We start from the raw sequence: 10,895 nt of genomic DNA on the forward strand, positions 1-10,895 counted from the left end.
ATGATAGTTTGAAGATGGAATTACAACACTGGAATTCATATTAATAAAATTATAAATCAATCCAAGTAAGACTTGTCAACTTCATTGTCTTCATTCTTAAATAAAACATTTTCTTTCAAAAAAAAAAGTCTAAGGTTTCAAGAAATTTGTAGTGGCTTTCATAGATATTTATTTGGTATTCTAGGTATGTCCTGGTAACCCTCCAAAAAGTGTTTTTGCATTTTAATTTAATAACTTGGTAACAAAGAAATGCTTACTATATTATCCAAAAAAGTACTATATTATATGACCTAAATTTTGTAAAAATGTATAGAAAGCCTATATTTGCTGGCAGCATACATCCCCATTTATAGCACCACATTGCCATCAGGCCTCTCCTTTCCATTCAAATAGTATTCTAGAAAAAGTCCCTTTGGGGCAGCTAGGTGGCGCAGTAGATAGAGCACCAGCCTTGGATTCAGGAGGACCTGGGTTCAAATCTGGCTTCAGACAAATAACACTTACTAGCTGTGTGACCCTGGGCAAGTCACTTAACCCCATTGCCTAGCCAAAAAAAAAAAAAAAAGAAAAGAAAAAGTGCCTTCATCAGGCACAGCCAGCATCATGTCTGCAGAGATTGTAATCCCTGCTGCAAGTACACTACTGAAATAGCATAAAAAAACCTGTGTCTGCTTTATGAGTCAATTTTATTATACCACTTTTTATCTTAGTATATTAATTGGTTGGTTAAGATAAGAAAAGAAGTAGACAAACTGAATTACAATGCTGATAGTAGATCCAATATCTTGGACTCCTCAGTTAATCATTTAAATAAAAATAATGCTGCCATCTATACCAATTTATTTAGTAAACTGAATAATGGCTAGCAGAAAACAGATTTTCCTCTTAAGTTGTCAATGTAACTCCTGTCCAAAGCCATTAGAAGTTCTGTCTGATGACTCACTCTATGAAAAAAAAAATAAAGCCAGTATTGAATATGTAGAAGTCTTTACCAGCCTAGATGGACCATGCTACCTAGAGGTGAAATAAGAGATAAACAAAGAAGCTCACAGTCCACTAGGTATGAAAAGTATAGGCGGTTGGGCTACAGTCTCTCAAATGATACTAGATTTCACATTTATTCCTAGTACCATGACTGAAGAGTAATGGAACATCTAATTGATATCATTCTGGTTGTTTGTTTGTTTGCTTGTTTGTTTTGTAAAATGTGGGAGGCCATTCTGGGTTCATAACAAAATTTTCAGTTTTAATAAAAATATATATTTCTAAAACCTGTCAGTGTGTTCTAAAACAATGATATTATCATGGCCAAAGATGTACAGCAATTTCCTTGGAAAGCTACATTTACCCTGTATTCCCTTAGAAAATGGTTTAATTATGGCCTTGACCAAGTGTTTAACAAAATATTGTGTCTTCGTTAAAAGTAAAAACATTTTCAATAACTGACATTGCTCAAAATGGTCATCAGGGTGGCCTAGTATTTTCAAAATGAGTCATTGTCCAGTTCAGCATTTGGTATCTGGTCAGAGAATATGGACAATGGTGTTCCATCTATTTTTGACCATTACAGTAAAATGTCCTTGACATCCTTTAACTGGACTAGTCCTTGTTTATATCTGCAGGATGTGATGATGCAAGTGCTATGTTTTGATATACTCTTGGCATTCAAGGGAAATGGAAAGAAATAATGAAATATGGAGTGCTATGGGCATTGTTTGACCCTCTTCCTATTAGAGGCATAAATTCTAAGGGCACAAGAAAACTGTCTGGTTTCTTTTTTTCATGTTATTTATACTCTTTACATTTCCATGGAGGGGAGTCCTATATAACAAGGAGTAAAGAAGATTTCCCAAGAATTCCAATCCTAGGTTAAGAGTCTGATTTTCTGATTTCACTGGTTTCCCTTAAGTCTTAGCTATGGTTCTATCCTTTATTGGAAGCCTTGCCCATCCCCTCGTAATTGCCATGCCCTACCTCTCTTAATTGTTTCCTATTTATCCTGAAGATAGCTTGTATATATCCTGTGTGTATATATGTATATGTATATACATATACATATATACATATATGTTGTGTGTGTGTATATATACATACATACATACATTATATATGTATATATGTATATATATATACATATATATATACAGAGAGAGAGAGAGAGAGAGAGAGAAGAGAGAGAGAAGAGAGAGAGAAGAGAGAGAGAGAGTATCTAGATTGTATATTATTTATTTTCATGTGGTTTCCTGCATTAGATTGTAAGCTCCTTGAGGGCAGGGACTGTCTTATGCTTCCTTTCATATCTCCAGTGTTAGCACAATACCTGGTGCTTAATGTTTGTTGATTTGATTTCTGTAAAACAAAACCTATAATTTTATGTTTATTTCTTTTCCACTCTGTACATTTTTTCCAATTACATGTAAAAATAATTTTTAACATGCATTTTAAAAATTTGAGTTTCCAAATTTCTTCCTCCCTCACTTCTCCCCTCCTTGAGATAGAAATCTGGAAAGCAATTTGATGTAGCTTATACATGTACAATTACCACCTATTATTTTATAAGCTTTATCAGAGATTTTGTTCATTATAAAGAATTGACTTTGTCAGTTAATTACCATGATGTGATTGAGGAATTTAAATTCATAACCCATACTAAGTAGTAACTTCACATTCTTTAGAATAGAAAGAAGACAAATTAATCTATTTTTCTTACTTTGAGATAGGTCATTATCATGTTAAACTTAAAGATTATGAAAATCATTGGTATTTTTATACATGCCTGCTTATAACTACAGTAACAATTTGTCATTCCATGTCTCAGTTTTGAAGCTATTATTTTAAAATAGCTTATGTTAAAATAAATTCATTATGTTAAATAGTATAGTTGCTAACAAAACATTGTTTTAATAAGTTTTATATTCTTTAATATGAATAAAATGATAATCTGTATAATTTAGTATCAAATAAATATTTGCAAAAAATTCCCTGGATGCACACCCCAGTGCATCAGAGTAGATCCTCACTTCTCCATTGCATATTGTCCTAGCATCCTGCCTGGAAACATGAGTGGCCCTAGCTGTTGTACCTCTGTCAAACATGAAAAAAAAAATTCAGTCAGAGGATTGTGTGATGTCTTTGCATCTATTAGGGTTATGTGTGATATTAGATGGGGGTCTGGTCAAAATACATCCAAACGGGAATTTGAACAACAGTGGTGAAGCTGATAGACTTGGCCTCAGAACTATAGAGTTGATTCTTCATAGCTAAACTGAATCCCTTATCACCGAAAATGAGTATCAGTGGATATCTTCATGACAGACTGTGATCTCCATCTTTTCCCATTTCCACCTTACATGTACTTCAGAAGCCCAGTCTCATTATGTTTTCTCTCTCAGTACTCTACTGAAATCTGCTATGGCATGTGTCATTTAGCTTAAGGTGTAAATAAGTGGTCATAGCTCAAAGTTTTAGCCTTTCCAATGACATTTTCATTTGAACAAGAATTGAAGCCTCAAGCTAAATGTATTGAGTTCTAACTGGAATTTAGACATCAGATAGAGGGTAGGGTAAGTTATTTTGAGTACCAAGTCCTTCATCAGTGCTCTGGAAATCATACCATGCGTGTAGGTGGTTGTGTACTGTTCCTAATGATAATAGTAGCTGACATTTATATAGCAAAATCTTGTATATATATTTTCTCATTTGAGTCCCCTAACAACCTCATACAGAGATAGAGAAATGGTGATTATTATTAGCCCCATTTCAGAGATGAGGAAACTGAGATACAAAGAGATTTAATACATTATATGTATTTACATAACCTAGCCAGGTGTCCGAGGTGGGATTCAAATACTCATCTTCTGACTTCAGGTCCATTTACCTATTTACTCCACAGTAACTTTATCTGAAAAGGTAGCTTCAAGAACAAGTCACTGTGGAGGGGGAGCTTTGTCCTGTAGCAAGAATGAATCAAATAGAACAATAATCAAACTCAAGAAGTATTTATTGAGTACCTTTTATGTATACTTCGGTAGATTAAATCGACTTTAAGACTTAAATGCCCATTAAGCCATCAGAAAGTATTAAATAAACCTCACTCTGATCCAATCCACTTTTTTTTCTTTCATTAGGTGAAACAGCTGATTTCTTTCATTAGTTTCCATCATTTAAAGTACAGCCTGTTCCATAGGTTTCCTTTAGTATTCCCCCACTACTCTGCCCTCCTACATCCCCACTCTTTCTTGTAAATTTAATTTATTTTTTCCAATTAAGGAGAATTTATTTTCTCTCACTCCTCCCCATCCAACTGAATAATAAGAAAAAGGAAACCCTCTTAACAAATATGCATGGTTAAACAAAATTATTTGGTCATGTCCAAAAATTGTATTTTTGAACTGTTTTAAGTCTATTCCACATCTGTATTTTAAGTAATTTTAAGTCTAATTAAATCTGTTCTGTATTTTAAGTCCACCACCTTTCTGGCAGGAAATGGGTAATATCCTCCTTCATCAGTCCTCTGTAATCAATAAAATCCCCATTCTTAAGTATTATAGCCTCTTCTTTTGAATTCAGATGCACCAGCCTCCCCAACTTGGTAGATTGGGCTTGTAACCAATGAGTGGGACTCAGTAGTCTCACATATGCCTGGCTATATTGTCCCCTCAGCCACATGGCATATCCTAAAAAACAACATGATCTCATTTCTAAATCAGCTGATGTAAAAGAAGAATGTTCATTCATAATTGCCTTGAGAAAAACTTTTTTTTTAAAGTTGGAAGTAGATAGAATATTAGGTCCTGCATCACTGACCACATTTTGAACTGGTCCTCCTCTTCTAAATATTCCCTACAGTTTCATCAGAGATGTAATTTTTTTCTTTCTTTTTCATTTTAACTGTTGTCCAAGGCCAGTGTGTACTGTTAAACAGCTGCTGTCGCCCTCCCCAGAGGATGCTGTGTTTTTGCATTGAATTCGGTAATCCTTATCTAGCTCTGCTTACATCTCCTGGGTGTTGTCTAAATCAGTAGAGTACCTCTGAGACTGGTTTAGATAAAAGTCGGGAAAAGATAAAATAAGCTTAAGTCATTCACTAAGAGTATCCCATTGTGCACATTGCTATTATCATTATGTTGAGTTAAGAGGGATAGAGCGCTGGCCTCAAAGCCTGGAAGACTTGGGTTTAAATTCTGCCTCTGACTCATCCTTGTTATTATTGTTTGTCCTTCCTTTTCAAAGAAGACCAATGACATTACATATGATGTCTTGACTTGCTTGTGAATTGGATTTAAGTGAGGCAGAATTGCGCAAAGACATCACCTTTATTCACTCTTCCTGTGTCATCAAAGTCCAGTGGCAGGACAAAAGTTAAGACAACTAGCAATGGCCTGGGAGCAGTGGATAACCTTGGCATCTTTGATGTCTGACCAAGCTTTAAATGTTCTACAGTGCCTGCTTCAGCAACAATAAAGGATGTTGGAACAAATTGTTCTAATTCACCCATTCTGACCAGGAAAGGCTTCACATACTTGGGGTAGACACTCCTTTAACTCACCTACAGGTTTAAGGCTTGTTGGTTATCCTCATCCTGGTTTAGTTTGTTGGCTGAAACAATTTACTGGGCATGTGACCACCTGGCATGCTACAGCTTCTCACAGCCACAGGTGGGAGTGGACTGAATTATATGGAGCTCGGAAAAGGGCTCAGCAAGCCCTCACACAAAAGGTCCTAGTCCTCCTGAACATCCCACACACCCCAATACATTTATATCTTGATTATATGTCCCTAGTTAATGAAATCACCTAACTGCTCAGTGCTCTAGGCAATTATTTACATCACAGAAAAGGTTCAAGGCTGCCTTGGTAAAGAAAGTTCCTTATACTAATGAATTCTCAAACCCCTATCCCCTATGTTAAGATTATGATATGAATGTTTCTTGGGAAATTCAATTCAATTTGCTTTCAATGGCTTTTGAACCTATTATAAAGCCTTTGATTAATTGATTGATTCAATAGTAATTCAATAAGTCTTAATCACAATTCATATCTCTGATTTAGAGATTGGCTCAATGGAATTATTTTCTCTTAAAGATCAGCCTTAACCCCAAATTCCTCTGGTCAAGAACAAGCCCTTCTTGTTCAATGTTTGCACTCTGATTGCCTCAGAATATATATAAATAACAATTGTTTCCATTTTTTCCAGAAATCCTGAGGGTCTTCCCCTCCCGGATTTTTTTTTAAAGAGGGCATTCATTGTCTCATTTTTATTAAGCCTTAATCACTGAATGGGTGCTGCCTCATTCAAAATGGGACCTGTTAAAGAACTTAACTTGAAAAGCCCAAGGCCCCCCCACTGCATCCTGAGCCATATCCAGTTGTCCTGATGCATATCTGACCACTGGACCCAGATGGCTGTGGAGGAGAAAGTCAGGCTCATGAATGAATTGAAATCCCTCACTTAAATCCAATTCACTTGCTTGTCATGGCATTACCTCCTTGATGTCATGGTCCTCTTTGAGAACGAATGACAAACAGCAGCAACAGTAGCAGCAGCAGCAGTTTGATAAAGGTATTCATAGCTGAGTGGGACAGGGCTGATCAAAGGAATGGTTCAATGGACCGTCACTTTTATTGAGAGAATCTCATTAATTTAATGCTTCAAAAGTTCAGTGATATCATCCTATAAGTGAAAAGGTCATAATCTCTCAACATTTTAATAGAAAATAGCATGTATTCCTGTGGCTAGAAAAATTTACCTAGTGGCCAAGCTAGATGTTATGAGTCTCTCCAAACTTATTTGAACTGCTTCCTTGATGCAAAGTTGGAAGACTTTTTCAATCTAGCATGAGCTGTCAGAACGTACGCGAGGCTGGCATAGCTTTATGGAACCCGAAGTAATTTCAAAGTCATGATGAGGCAAGCATAGTAGTGCTTTAGTAGAGGAAGGACTCAATCAACTAACATATTTATTTAATATCCACATGTTGGAAAATGGAATGAGGAATGCAAGACAGCAGAAGATTTGATATCCATCTTCAAGGAGTTTACAATCTAGTTGAGATGGCTTACCTAAGATGAGGCCAGTTAGAAAATTGTTAAACTGTGAAAAATATAGCATGTAGGACTCAAGGTTGATCTCTGCCACATTCCATCATTCACTTTTGCCAAATGTAAGAACATCATTTCTAGAGCTCAAGAATGGAGGCAAATGAAAAAAGAGAACAACTAGCAACTTTAAACATTTATAACTACTCTTCTACTGAGAAGGATTTGAATAGCCAAACAGTCTATATAGAGGAGAGGATGGATTTTTATTTGTAGAAAGTAGATTATAATGAGAAAGTAAAAGTCACATTTCCTAGAAGATTTATTCTTTAATAAAGGATGAGTGCCTGTTTTTTGAAAGGGGAAAATATTAAAAAATGAAAAGTTTTGCAAGATCTTTTGATACAAATTCCTGCATTATTTTTAAAAGAATGGAGTATAAGAATTAAATTATCATTATTTATGATATAGTAGAGAAAATAACTAGTATTTACACTATTAACTTATGAGTCTAGAGCTATGAAAGACATTTTTATAGTTTATTTAATTAGAAGAAAAAATTCCTAAGATTAATGATGCAAAAAAAAATTGAAACGAATGATGAAATTGGAGTCAAGAAGATACAGGTTCAAATCCCATTTGTGGTACTTGTTAGAAGTTTGATCATGGATAAATGACTTAACCAGTTTATGCCTCAATTTCCTTTTTCTTTAAAACATGGGTCATAATGCCAGTAAGATTCACCTCATAGAGTTCTCTGGTTCCAATGAGACAATATTTGTAAAATAATTTGTAATCTTTAAAGCACCATATAAATGACAGAAGCTATTATTTGTATGAGACTTACAAATATTACATGGATAACAATAAAAAAAAATTTAAATGGATGAAGATTTAAACATATTTAGGAAAATGAAGTCCATTTAGATTTAGGGAAGAGCTTAAATTCCCCCAAATGAGTCATACAGTAAAAGTAAAATATGTTAATTGATAAAAGTAATCCTTGGGTATATTACAAATTTCATTTTTAAAAGCATTAGAAAGCAGTTTGATACTGCTATGTGTCCCCTCCCCCCTTTAGGTTGTTGTTGTTTTGTCCTTCATTCTCAGAGAGGATAATGACACCAGGAAGGTGATGCCGTCACTTGCAACTGGATTGCATTTAAGTGAGGAAGGACTTTGAAAAGTCACCAGCCTCACTTTCTCCTTCGAAGCCCTCTGAGTCCAGTGTCAAGATATAGATCAGGAGGACTGGAGATGGCCCAGACCCAGAGGTTATATTCTAAATATCAATGTCAATTACTGATAGGTTACTTTCTCCTGAGGCAGCTAGGTGGAGCAGTGGATAGAGAGCTGGGACTGGAGTCAGGAAAATTCATCTTCCTGAGTTCAAATTTGGTCTCATACATTTAACCAGCTGTAAACAATTCAGTTAACACTATTTGCCTTGGTTTCCTCATCTGTAAAAATGAACTGGAGAAGGAAGGACATGGCAAGCCATTCCAGTTTCTCTACTAAGAAAACCTCAAATAGGGTCACAAAGAGTAAGACACGACTAAACAACAGTAACAATCAGTAACACTTTCTCCTATGTGGCTGGAATTGTGAAGACAGCTTCAGTGGAAGCTGAAAGGAGAGAGAGAAGGAGGGGGGAGGGAGGAAGGAGAGAGAGACACAGAGAGACACAGAGAGACACAGAGAGAGAGAGAGAGGGAAAGGGAGAGAGAGAGAGAGAGAGAGAGAGAGAGGAGAGAGAGAGAGAGAGAGAGAGAGAGAGAGAGAGAGAGAGAGAGAGAGAGAGAGAGAGAGAGAGAGAGAGAGAGAGAGAGAGAGAGAGAGAGAGAGAGAGAGAGAGAGAGAGAGAGAGAGAGAGGGAGAGAGAGAGAGAGAGGTGAGAGAGAGTGTAGAGGGATGGGGAAAGAAAGGAGACACAGAGACAGACAGTGATTTCTTATGAAATATCCCTAGAAAATGTCTGTAGTTCCTAAGTAGCTTATATAAGGAGGAAAGCTTCAAGGAAATATAGTTGAAATTGGGGCTGTTGTTTTTCCTTCCAAAATAGAATACTATTAGGGTACAAGTAAAAAACAAAAACAGTAAATGATTTTTTGAAAGTTTAAACCCCCATTCTCTTTTTCACAGAGTATATGTTATCATTGATTGGTTGAAGTTGTCAATGAAATGAGGTGAATAAAGTTTATTCCCTACTTGTGAAAACTGTGGAGAGATAATTTGTCTCAAATACACCAGCTTTTCCAGTCATCTACCATCCTTCATTAAGTAAAACCAAGACACTGGCTCCTCTATTACATTGTTTGTAAATATTATCCATTTGGATACTGTCCATCACCTTTTTTGGAAGTAATTGTTTTTTTTTATATGCTAGGCAATGAAGGAAAGAATGGATCTCTTAACCTTTACCGTACCTAGAAGGCAAATTTTATGCTTTTGCAAATACACATACACATACTTTTCAGTTTACAGATTAAGTATAAAATGATAGTAATAAAAAAAATCTTCCTGAATTATGGGGAAATCTTCATCTTGGATGTGTGTGTGTATCCATTCATCCATAAACACTTATACACATATATCTATATATCTATATATATACACACATATATATACATATGTATGTATATATATATATATATATATATACACACACACACACACATATACATATACACATAGGTATACACACACATAAATCTATACATATACATCTGTGCCATACACACACACACACACACACACATACACACACACACTATATATATACATACATATACATATGCATACACACATCTCTCCCTATACATATATCATCCATTGCTAGTGGAAATTCTTTACTAGGTTCTCTTTTCAACAATGAAATAATGGGTCTAGTTTCTATCCCTGTATGTATTTATAGTTTAACTGTACTTATATCTCCCAGTTTCCTAATATTAACATAATAATTGTAAATCCTGTGTGTATATAGCACACACACACATATATATATACACACACACACACTGTATACACCCCCATATGTATAAATATTATTCTATGTATAAGTATATATACTCTCTTCTCCCTCTCTCTTTGTATATATTTACATACATATGCATATGTAGGAAGAAGGAAGGAAGGAAGCAAGGAAGTACTTACTATGTACATAGCACTTTGCTAAGCTTTTGGGATAAAAAGAAAAAGTACAACACTTCCAAGGAGCTACCAAAGAGCTCACTTTCTCATGAGAAAGATAATACAGAGGGAAGGTTTCAGCTACTGGTCAGATGGAAAGGTAAAAAGTCTTCACAGTACTGAAACAAATCAAATACAAATGCTTCTTTAATGCTATTTCCACTTACAAAAATATGAAAATATATCTAACATATACATTATATAAATTAAAATATACTCAGTATACAACATATAATTTGCTATATCAGATATAATTATTTGTCATTGTTGTTCAGTTGTTTCAATTATATCCTATTCTTCATAACTCCATTTGGGCTTTCTTGGCAAAGATACTGAAGTGTTTTGCCATTTCCATCTCTTGTGGATGATGGTCTTGGAGTTATACTTTAGTTTATCTATGATATCATTAATGAGGTTAATTCCCCTAATAAAACAGCTAACCACCTATTCTGGCCATTTCATCCTAGGTGACTTTTGATTGTGTCCTACTATAGCTCTCCCACAGGGTGTCCAATCAGATATTCTGGGGGCTTTCCTCTAGATATTCTGGAATCTTATGAATTCCAATGGAGCCTGTGAACTCTCCATCAGTTATCCTTCACTCTAGCCACATGACTTACCCACTTTCCTTTTTAGTCCTCATTGATAAGAAAAATATCAAGATGGAGA

This window comes from Phascolarctos cinereus, unplaced genomic scaffold (genome assembly GCF_003287225.1).
Source record: "Phascolarctos cinereus isolate Bilbo 61053 unplaced genomic scaffold, phaCin_HiC Scaffold_3;HRSCAF=262, whole genome shotgun sequence".
Taxonomy (NCBI): Eukaryota; Metazoa; Chordata; class Mammalia; order Diprotodontia; family Phascolarctidae; genus Phascolarctos; species Phascolarctos cinereus.